Source organism: Ascaphus truei, chromosome 2 (assembly GCF_040206685.1).
Source record: "Ascaphus truei isolate aAscTru1 chromosome 2, aAscTru1.hap1, whole genome shotgun sequence".
Lineage (NCBI taxonomy): Eukaryota > Metazoa > Chordata > Amphibia > Anura > Ascaphidae > Ascaphus > Ascaphus truei.
The window spans coordinates 308896523-308905132 of NC_134484.1; positions in this window are offsets into that span (position 1 = coordinate 308896523).

Genomic DNA, 8610 nt, shown 5'->3' on the forward strand with positions numbered 1-8610 from the left:
TACTGAAAAAACAGGCACAACTAGACAGCGATATCATCTTCCTCAGTAAATGCAAAAAGGAGCATCTGATCCCGAAAGGACTCGACCTCCAAAACCCACTTGCCAACACATACAACAGAAAATTCTTCCAACAACTGTGCACCAGGAACTCAGAAAGATTAAGGAACCATCTGATGAGCATCTGTTACAGCAACAGGAGAAAGACAAAAGAGATGATAGACTGCATCCTGGAGACAGGAGAAATACACACAGACACATGGAGAGGACTCCATACATTCCATGAAAAACTCCTGAAGGGTCTAATTAGCAATAAGGAAAAGAAACTGCACAGACTGAGGCTAAGAATGAGATACTCTGCAGCAGCCAGCACAACAACTAATAATACAAACATTGGCAGTCACCAACAGCAGGACTGCACTGTTAATCAAGCTACACACCTAATCAAGCAGAGTCCTCAGTATTACAGTATCAACGGGTCTCACATTCTGCCCTACCAAGCATATGGACAAGATTGAGCTGTGCAGTGACCTGGAAAATTTCTTCAGAAGGCTACGTCTTAAGGATCTCTTCCACAATAGACACAACCAAGATTATGCCAACACTGCAGAAGGAGAGCCACTGCACATGAGCAGGGAGAAGCAAAAATCCAACTGGATCCCACAAACTGGGTGCAACCCCACAATGGACCGGTACATTGAAAGCTTCAGTCACAGAGCCAAAACCACCATCCTGGACAAAGTAAGGAAACAAACATATAATCTGACACTGATGGAGAGGAGAGCCATAGAATCGCTAAATGCCAACCACAACATAACAATTAAACCTGCGGACAAGGGATGAGCAGTGGTCATAATGAACACCCCAGACTACCTGCGGGAAGCGCACAGGCAATGCTCTGATTCAAAGTATTACACCCAACTGCAGGAGGACCCAACTAAAAAATACATGAGAGAACTCAACAGGATCATTAAAACACTCCCGATCCGCACAAGAGAACAAATTCTAGATCTGATACCAGCTAACCCAAAACCTGGCACATTCTACATGCTCCCTAAAATTCACAAAGAGGGTAACCCTGGGCGCCCTATTATCTCTGGATCTGGCACACTTACTGAGAATATTTCTGGCTGGGTGGAGGGCATTCTAAAACCACTTGTCAGCAACACACCCAGCTATATCCAGGACACCACCGACCTGCTAAATGTAAGGAATCCACTACTGGCTTTGACTATAGCCTTGCAGACCTATGCAGTTGCAAGCTTCCTCTGGCAATCTATGGCACGTGTGCTGCTTCTCATTGCAGCTTCTGCCCTATGCTTCAGCATTGGAGGGATACTCACACACCCTCCTCCTGTGATTGGATCTCCGCCCTTTATATCCTGGGCGTTGGCACTGAACCAGTGCCGAGCATAACTCCTACCTGGGACGTTACTGTCTCTGCCACAAACCGCCCCAGGCCTCTCTCCTAGCGTTCTTACCTTCCAAGTTCCTGAGTATCCAGAGGCCTGTTCCTGTCTCCTGTGCTGAAGCGTTGTTGCCAGCACTGGTACCTGCTGCATTCACTCCTAGCAGTGGTTACCCCTATTTCCTGGTACCTGCTGCATTCACTCCTAGCAGTGGCTACCCCTAGTTTCCTGCGGCCTGCTGCTATCTCTATGCAGTGGCCTGCCTTGGAATTCTGCGCTGAAGCGTTGGTTTCCCCGACGCTGCCCTGCAGTGTACTTTGGCCAGCCTGCTGTCTCCACCTGCTGAGACCGGCATCATGGGCCGAGGCCGCTCCTCGCGCAGAGGCCACTCCCGTGCTCACGCTCCTAAGCTGAAGCAGGGAACTCCTGTCTGCCTGTTGCCGATTCCTTGCTACGACTACGACCACTCGGATGTCTTCTATCCTGACCCTGCTTCGGCCATCGATTGTCCTGTCTTCTCCTACCTCGACTTTGGCTTCAATAACGACGATGCTGCCTTCTCCAATCCTGACCCTGCAATGTACGACTACGAACTGCGCACTCCAGATCAGTCTGCACGGACTAAGGTCGGTGATTATATAACCCCACCTCAGCCCCGCGGTCCGGTCCCGGTTTGTGGCGAGCATCGGCGTAACAGTATGCTCGGCCAACAAAAACCAGACCGCGCCGTGGCGGGGGTTGGCAATTTTCCAACTGAAGTTATGTCCCAGCCTGCGTACAAGTCCCACTATGAAGGCCAGTATCTGTGTGAAATAATAGCCCTGATTGAAGACCTGTTTACGTATGAAGGTTTAATCCCTTTGCAAAGACAATGCCGTTGTGATCTCTTTATTAAGGCTTGCTGCATCCAGAACTTAAAACAGTCTCTAGCCGATTGTATTTGCTCCCCTGATTCCCCAATAACCAGGGATAACGTGTACCCTATGGAACTGGCCGATGCCCAAAAGGCACTCTATTCCCTGGCCTCATCACTGGACATTCACCTAGTACAACAGGGCGCCCTCCTCATGTTGGCTCAGTCTCAAGATACACTCCATGTACTTTCCTTAACACTTGACATTTGCATAAAAGAACAGGACCCCCTCCTTACCAGCTACGCTGCTGCTTGGCAGATCCCCTATGCTGCCAGTCCTGTTGCTAAACCTGTGGGGGTACCTCCCTCTCCTAAGAATGGCCAAACCATCTCTCTGTCGCTGCCCGCTAAGGAAGAAGCTGCCACGCTCCCTAATCCTGAGTTAACCTCCCTACGTTCTGTCCCCGAGGTTATTCCGGTCTTAACCCCTGCTAGTCAGGCCTATGAGTCCCCCACTGTAAATCCCTGCATTCCCCAGGTCAGTGTGTCTTCCCTAGCACCAGAGAATGAATCCTGCTTGCCCTCTTTTTCTAACCCAAAAATTCTAAGCTCTGTTCCCGAGGTTTTTTCTGTTTTAACCCCTGCTAGTCTGCTCTGTGAGGTCCCTACTGCTAACCCTAGTATTCCGCAGTCTAATGTTAGGTCCCTAGGGCAAGAGGCAGAACCCCCTATGACCCCACTCTCGGAGACTAGCTTCTATTTCTCTGATTCTCAGGTACAGAGTAATTTAACCCTTGAGGTTTTTCCTATGTTAACCCCTACAGGTAAGCCCTATGAACCTCCCTTGGTAAATCCCTGTAGTCCGTCAGTCAAGGACACCTCCTTAGCCTCAGAGGATGAACCCCTTATGTCCCCTGACTCGGCTAAAATTCTCGGGGCTATGCCCCCTGAACATTTGGCAATAATACTGGCTCCAGTTAAAAGTATTCTGGAGCCGTTTGTTTCTCTAAACCTGTTCGCAGAATCCCTACTCCTAGGTATTTCGCTGACCCCAACTGTCACTCAGAGAGCTGAGACCCCTGCTTCTGAGCATAGACCCCTTTTCATGGAATCTGTTGTCGTTTCTGATGTCCCAGACACTCTTTCCCAAATACCCACTTCAGAGACCAGCACAGTCGTGGTTGCCCCATTTGCACTGTCTGTGTTCTCCTCTTCTCAAATCCTAGGGTTTAAAGCGAACAGTACATATTATGTCCCTTTCCAAGTGACCCCTTCTGAGATCAGCGTATCTGCTGTTGCTCCACTAGTACAATTACACTCAGGGCCCTCCTATTTGGAGGATCAGCTTTTCAAGTTTGAAACTTCCCTTATCCCTGATTTTGTAAACCTACAGTCTCTTCTCACTGTAGCTAAAAGTTCTCCAGCAGCCGCTGAGTTAAGCTCTGCCGCTGCCAAATCTTCTGTTGTAGAAGCAACCTTCTCTAGCTTACTTCTGTTTTTCCTATCTGTTATGCCTATCACCTTTACTAAAATTTCTGTTTTGCAAGGTATTTCTCCTATTAAGTCTGTGATACCTGCAATTCCTTTAATTGGTTCCAAGACCCCTGTCACTGAGTTTCCCATGGAGTCTGATGCCCTCACTAGGGATTCTCAGGGATCCAATTCTGAAACAAGCGCAATGCTATCTGATTTCATTACAGTAGCTAGTTCAGTTCCTGCTGGTTCTCCATCACCCACTTCAGTGACTAGCAAGATGTCCCTTGCTTCTATTGGAGAGTCTACCCCAGTTTCTTTCACGGATCATGCCACAGCCTTCGGGATAATTAAAAATGACTTTAAGTCTGGGATGCCCACTCCTTTAATATTACTGTTTCACGCTGATTCGCCCACAGTATTCAGGGTATCCACTACTGGCTTTATGTCTACTACCACGAAATCAGGGGTATCGCATTTGGAACTTTCAGTAATACCCACTTTGTCCCTTTTTTCAAAAGACCCCGTCTTGAAGATGGACTTATATCTCCCTGTGTTTTCCACAATACTTGGGGTACTTGCTATTGACCGTCTTGTCCCAAAACTAGGGTTACCTCTCAAGAAGGTGCCTGGAGCTACCGATGTTAAGAACCCTATGTTTAAAACAGTAATATTTAGCATTGCTTCTCCCATAGTATCATGCGAGACCTGGGTACTTGGGACCTCCACTCCTAAGCCAAGCTCTAGTTCTCTGTTTTCTTTCTCTGTGTTGGAGGTACCCAGCGTTAACCTCAAGACTATTATTCCTAAGGCTGATGCAGCGCTTAACCGCCTGCCTGTTTTTTTGGATAAAATCTGTTTTCTCACCTTTCAAACAGACTCCTTACTCGCAGGTCTCTGTGCGGTGCCTAAAGTGTCCGTCCCTGTTCTCTATGGTTCCACTATGGGTATAGACATGCTTATTATGTCCTTCGCCAAGGCCACAATTTCGGAGTTGATTCTCTCTAAAGATCACAAACCAAAGGAAGTGGATCCTTCAACTGCCAGTACCATGAGTTGCATACACACTGCTACAGACTCTCGCAAATTGTTTGGGATAGCAACCCTGCTTTGTATCAAAAGTACCGCTGCAATAGTGTGTAGTGAACCCTCCCACCCCATTCCCTCGCTAACCATCACCCGGAATTCCTTGGAAGCTAAAGACTCTCGCAACTTCCTCTGTACTGATTTCACCAAAGACATTGCCTTCTCTGAAGGTCCCTCTGCCATTTTTGTCTGACAATCTGTGTCCTGTGTCCCGTACTCTTGGACTATTACTATGCACCGGACACCTGGCTACTGCCCTTCTGATGTTCCCATTCCGGAGCTCTCAGGTCCCATTGTCCATGTACCAAGAACTGCAGTGCCACCGCTGCCTTTTATGGCACTCGCCAATGTACACCTGGATTGTGGACCTAATTCTCGCCGGAGACACTTCAGGAACAACTCAATGTCTCCCAGACCTATGAATGGTCCTGTCCACACAGGCTTCTCACCCAGTGGTGGGGGTACTGTAAGGAATCCCAACAAACTATGGGCTTTCAACGCCACCTCTCGCCTAAGGAGGTTTAGGAACAATTCCATGTCCCCCAAATCTGTGATGGTTCCTGTTCGTCCGGAGGTCTCACCTGAAGGGGGGGGGGGGTACTGTAAGGAATCCACTACTGGCTTTGACTATAGCCTTGCAGACCTATGCAGTTGCAAGCTTCCTCTGGCAATCTATGGCACATGTGCTGCTTCTCATTGCAGCTTCTGCCCTGTTCTTCAGCATTGGAGGAATACTCACACACCCTCCTCCTGTGATTGGATCTCCGCCCTTTATATCCTGGGCGTTGGCACTGAACCAGTGCCGAGCATAACTCCTACCTGGGACGTTACTGTCTCTGCCACAAACCGCCCCAGGCCTCTCTCCTAGCGTTCTTACCTTCCAAGTTCCTGAGTATCCAGAGGCCTGTTCCTGTCTCCTATGCTGAAGCATTGTTGCCAGCACTGGTACCTGCTGCATTCACTCCTAGCAGTGGTTACCCCTATTTCCTGGTACCTGCTGCATTCACTCCTAGCAGTGGCTACCCCTAGTTACCTGCGGCCTGCTGCTATCTCTATGCAGTGGCCTGCCTTTGAATTCTGCGCTGAAGCGTTGGTTTCCCCGACGCTGCCCTGCGGTGTACTTCGGCCAGCCTGCTGTTTCCCCCTGCTGAGACCGGCGTCATGGGCCGAGGCCGCTCCTCGCGCAGAGGCCACTCTCCTAAGCTGAAGCAGGGAACTCCTGTCTGCCTGTTGCCGATTCCTTGCTACGACTACGACCATGCGTCTGCGCAGAATATGTTCGTCTGACCAAGCATTTATCAACAGATCTTCTGATTTAAAAAATAGATTCCTTTTGAGGGGCTATAATAAGTCTCACATAGATGGTGCATACGCAAATGCTCTATAAATGGATCGTAAGGTTTTGTTAAAATCCCACAAGAGAAGAAAAAATGCATTCTCTAAAGACTCTACACCTTTATTCATATCTACGTATAGTAGACAATCTAGACAAATTCGTAGCATCATTCTGAAACATTGGGATGTACTTAAGCTTGATGAACAACTTAAAACCCATGTGGATAAACCACCTTGATTTGTCTTTAGAAGGGCCAAGACCCTGGGACATTACTTATTTCCAAGCCTATTGCAAACCAGTGCAAAGATTAATGTTACGTCTAAGATTACAGTGTTTAAGAAATGTGGGAATTGCAATATGTGCAAATATGCGGTTCCACTTAAAAATGTATATAACATCTATACTAAGAAGAAGTTAAAGATTCAATCATTGATTACATGTAATTCTAACTATGTCATTTACATGCTGCAATGTGGCTGCGGCAGTAAATATATAGGGAGGACGATACGTCCTCTAAAGCAGGGAATATCTGAACATTTGCGATCCATAAAACAGAAGGACGATAAATATCCTGTTTCCAGACATTTCTCTGCATGCCCCTCTGGTAAGATTACCAACTTCAAATTCTCTGCTCTTGAGATTATTAAAACACCAGTTAGAGGTGGCAATAAGGAAATTATACTCAACCGCAGAGAAATGTTCTGGATACATTCTTTGGGATCTATGGCTCCGCGAGGGATGAACACTGACTGGGAATTAAAACATTTCTTGTCTTAATGGTTATGGTGTTCATCCCTCGCTGAATTTATATAATAATAAAAAATAAAAAATAAATTATTCAAGTATTTATTCTTTCTCCTGAATGAGCGCGGCTTTGAATATCTGCTAATCAAATAGGCGTTTACTGTAGGAATTACTATGAGTTTCTTGTACCAGCATCTCTAGACCATATACATTGCTATATTATAGTTATGATTACCACATAGCTATTCATAGTTCATTACATTACTCTATAGTCGTGAACTAAAGGTTGATAATTATTCTCTATATTGATATACAGTGAGAATACATGTTATATATTATTAAAAGAATGAATATATATGTTTAATAAGTTTTTAACAAAATGATATCTCTCTGTCAATTACTAATCTATTTTTTCCCCCTTTTCACTTTCATCTTTATTTTATTTTATATTATTTCTATTATTTTGTTATATAACATTTGAACAGTTATTGTTTATTTAGCCTATATGCATTAACAGTTAAGAGTCAATATTCCATTGTGGTTACATTGTTTAATGTTTTCTCTGATGTTAGGTATCCCTTTGGAGATTTGTTATGCTGTTACACACTGTAAGACGCAATACTGTCAGTTTCTATTTATGCATAAGGCTAGTTGATGTCCCCGTGTCTCCACCATGGAGGATAGCACTGTGGGTTTTTTTTCTTGTCTCTCTGAGACACCAGTGAGTCTAGATGTCTCGCGAGATTGGGGTTTACTCCCGCGACGTCACCTCCGGTCTTAGACCTTAAGGGACGTATTTGTTTGTTTTTGCCGGCATTGACGCGAATTCCTGGATAGATGGCACAATGCATTCTGGGGATTTATCTCATTGGGCTCTAGTTATTCTAAGAGTCTCGCGAGAGGTTCACCTAGTTTGCTGACGTCATCGACACCGGTACACTCGGTCAATTAAGGTAATTAAAATTTGTGTATTTAAGCATATGTTTACTGTGATTTGGGCATACTCTTTGACAAAGGGCTTAGCCCGAAACGCGTCAGAGTGAGTGATTGTCCGGTTTTATGGTGTCTCCCCCTATATACTAATAAATTAGTATTAACCTATGGTGTGCTGGATCCTGCTGTTTGTCCCTGCGCTGTGCTCCATTTTTCCTCTCTAGAGGCTGTTCTTTTATGTATATATATTATATGTATGTATGTATATATGTATGTATATGTATATATGTGTGTATATATGTGTGTATATATATATGTATCTGTATATATATATATATATATATATATATTTATATATATATATATAAATATATATATATATATATATATATATATATATATACAGTATATAATGAGAGAGAAAAGAAGGCCCTAAAAAAGCACTCTAGTATGTGTTAAAGTACAAATCACATAATATTTATTGATGTATTGTCACAGAACAAAAATGGTTAAAACAAAGCACAGAAATGGTTAAAATACAGCATGGATCCCCTGTTCATTACAAGGCTAGACACATCCTCCAAAAAGATGCCCAAAATACACTCAGTGTTCTGAGGTACCTGACAAGATAAACCTGGTGTGACACTCAACAGACTAAATAATCACGGCTAGGGCTATGCAATCATCAGCAAGAAATCAAATATGACTACTATCCCCTGCAGTATAGGGTTTGTCTATGGCGACAAAGAGTAGCATGTGAGTAACAGCAGAGATACACA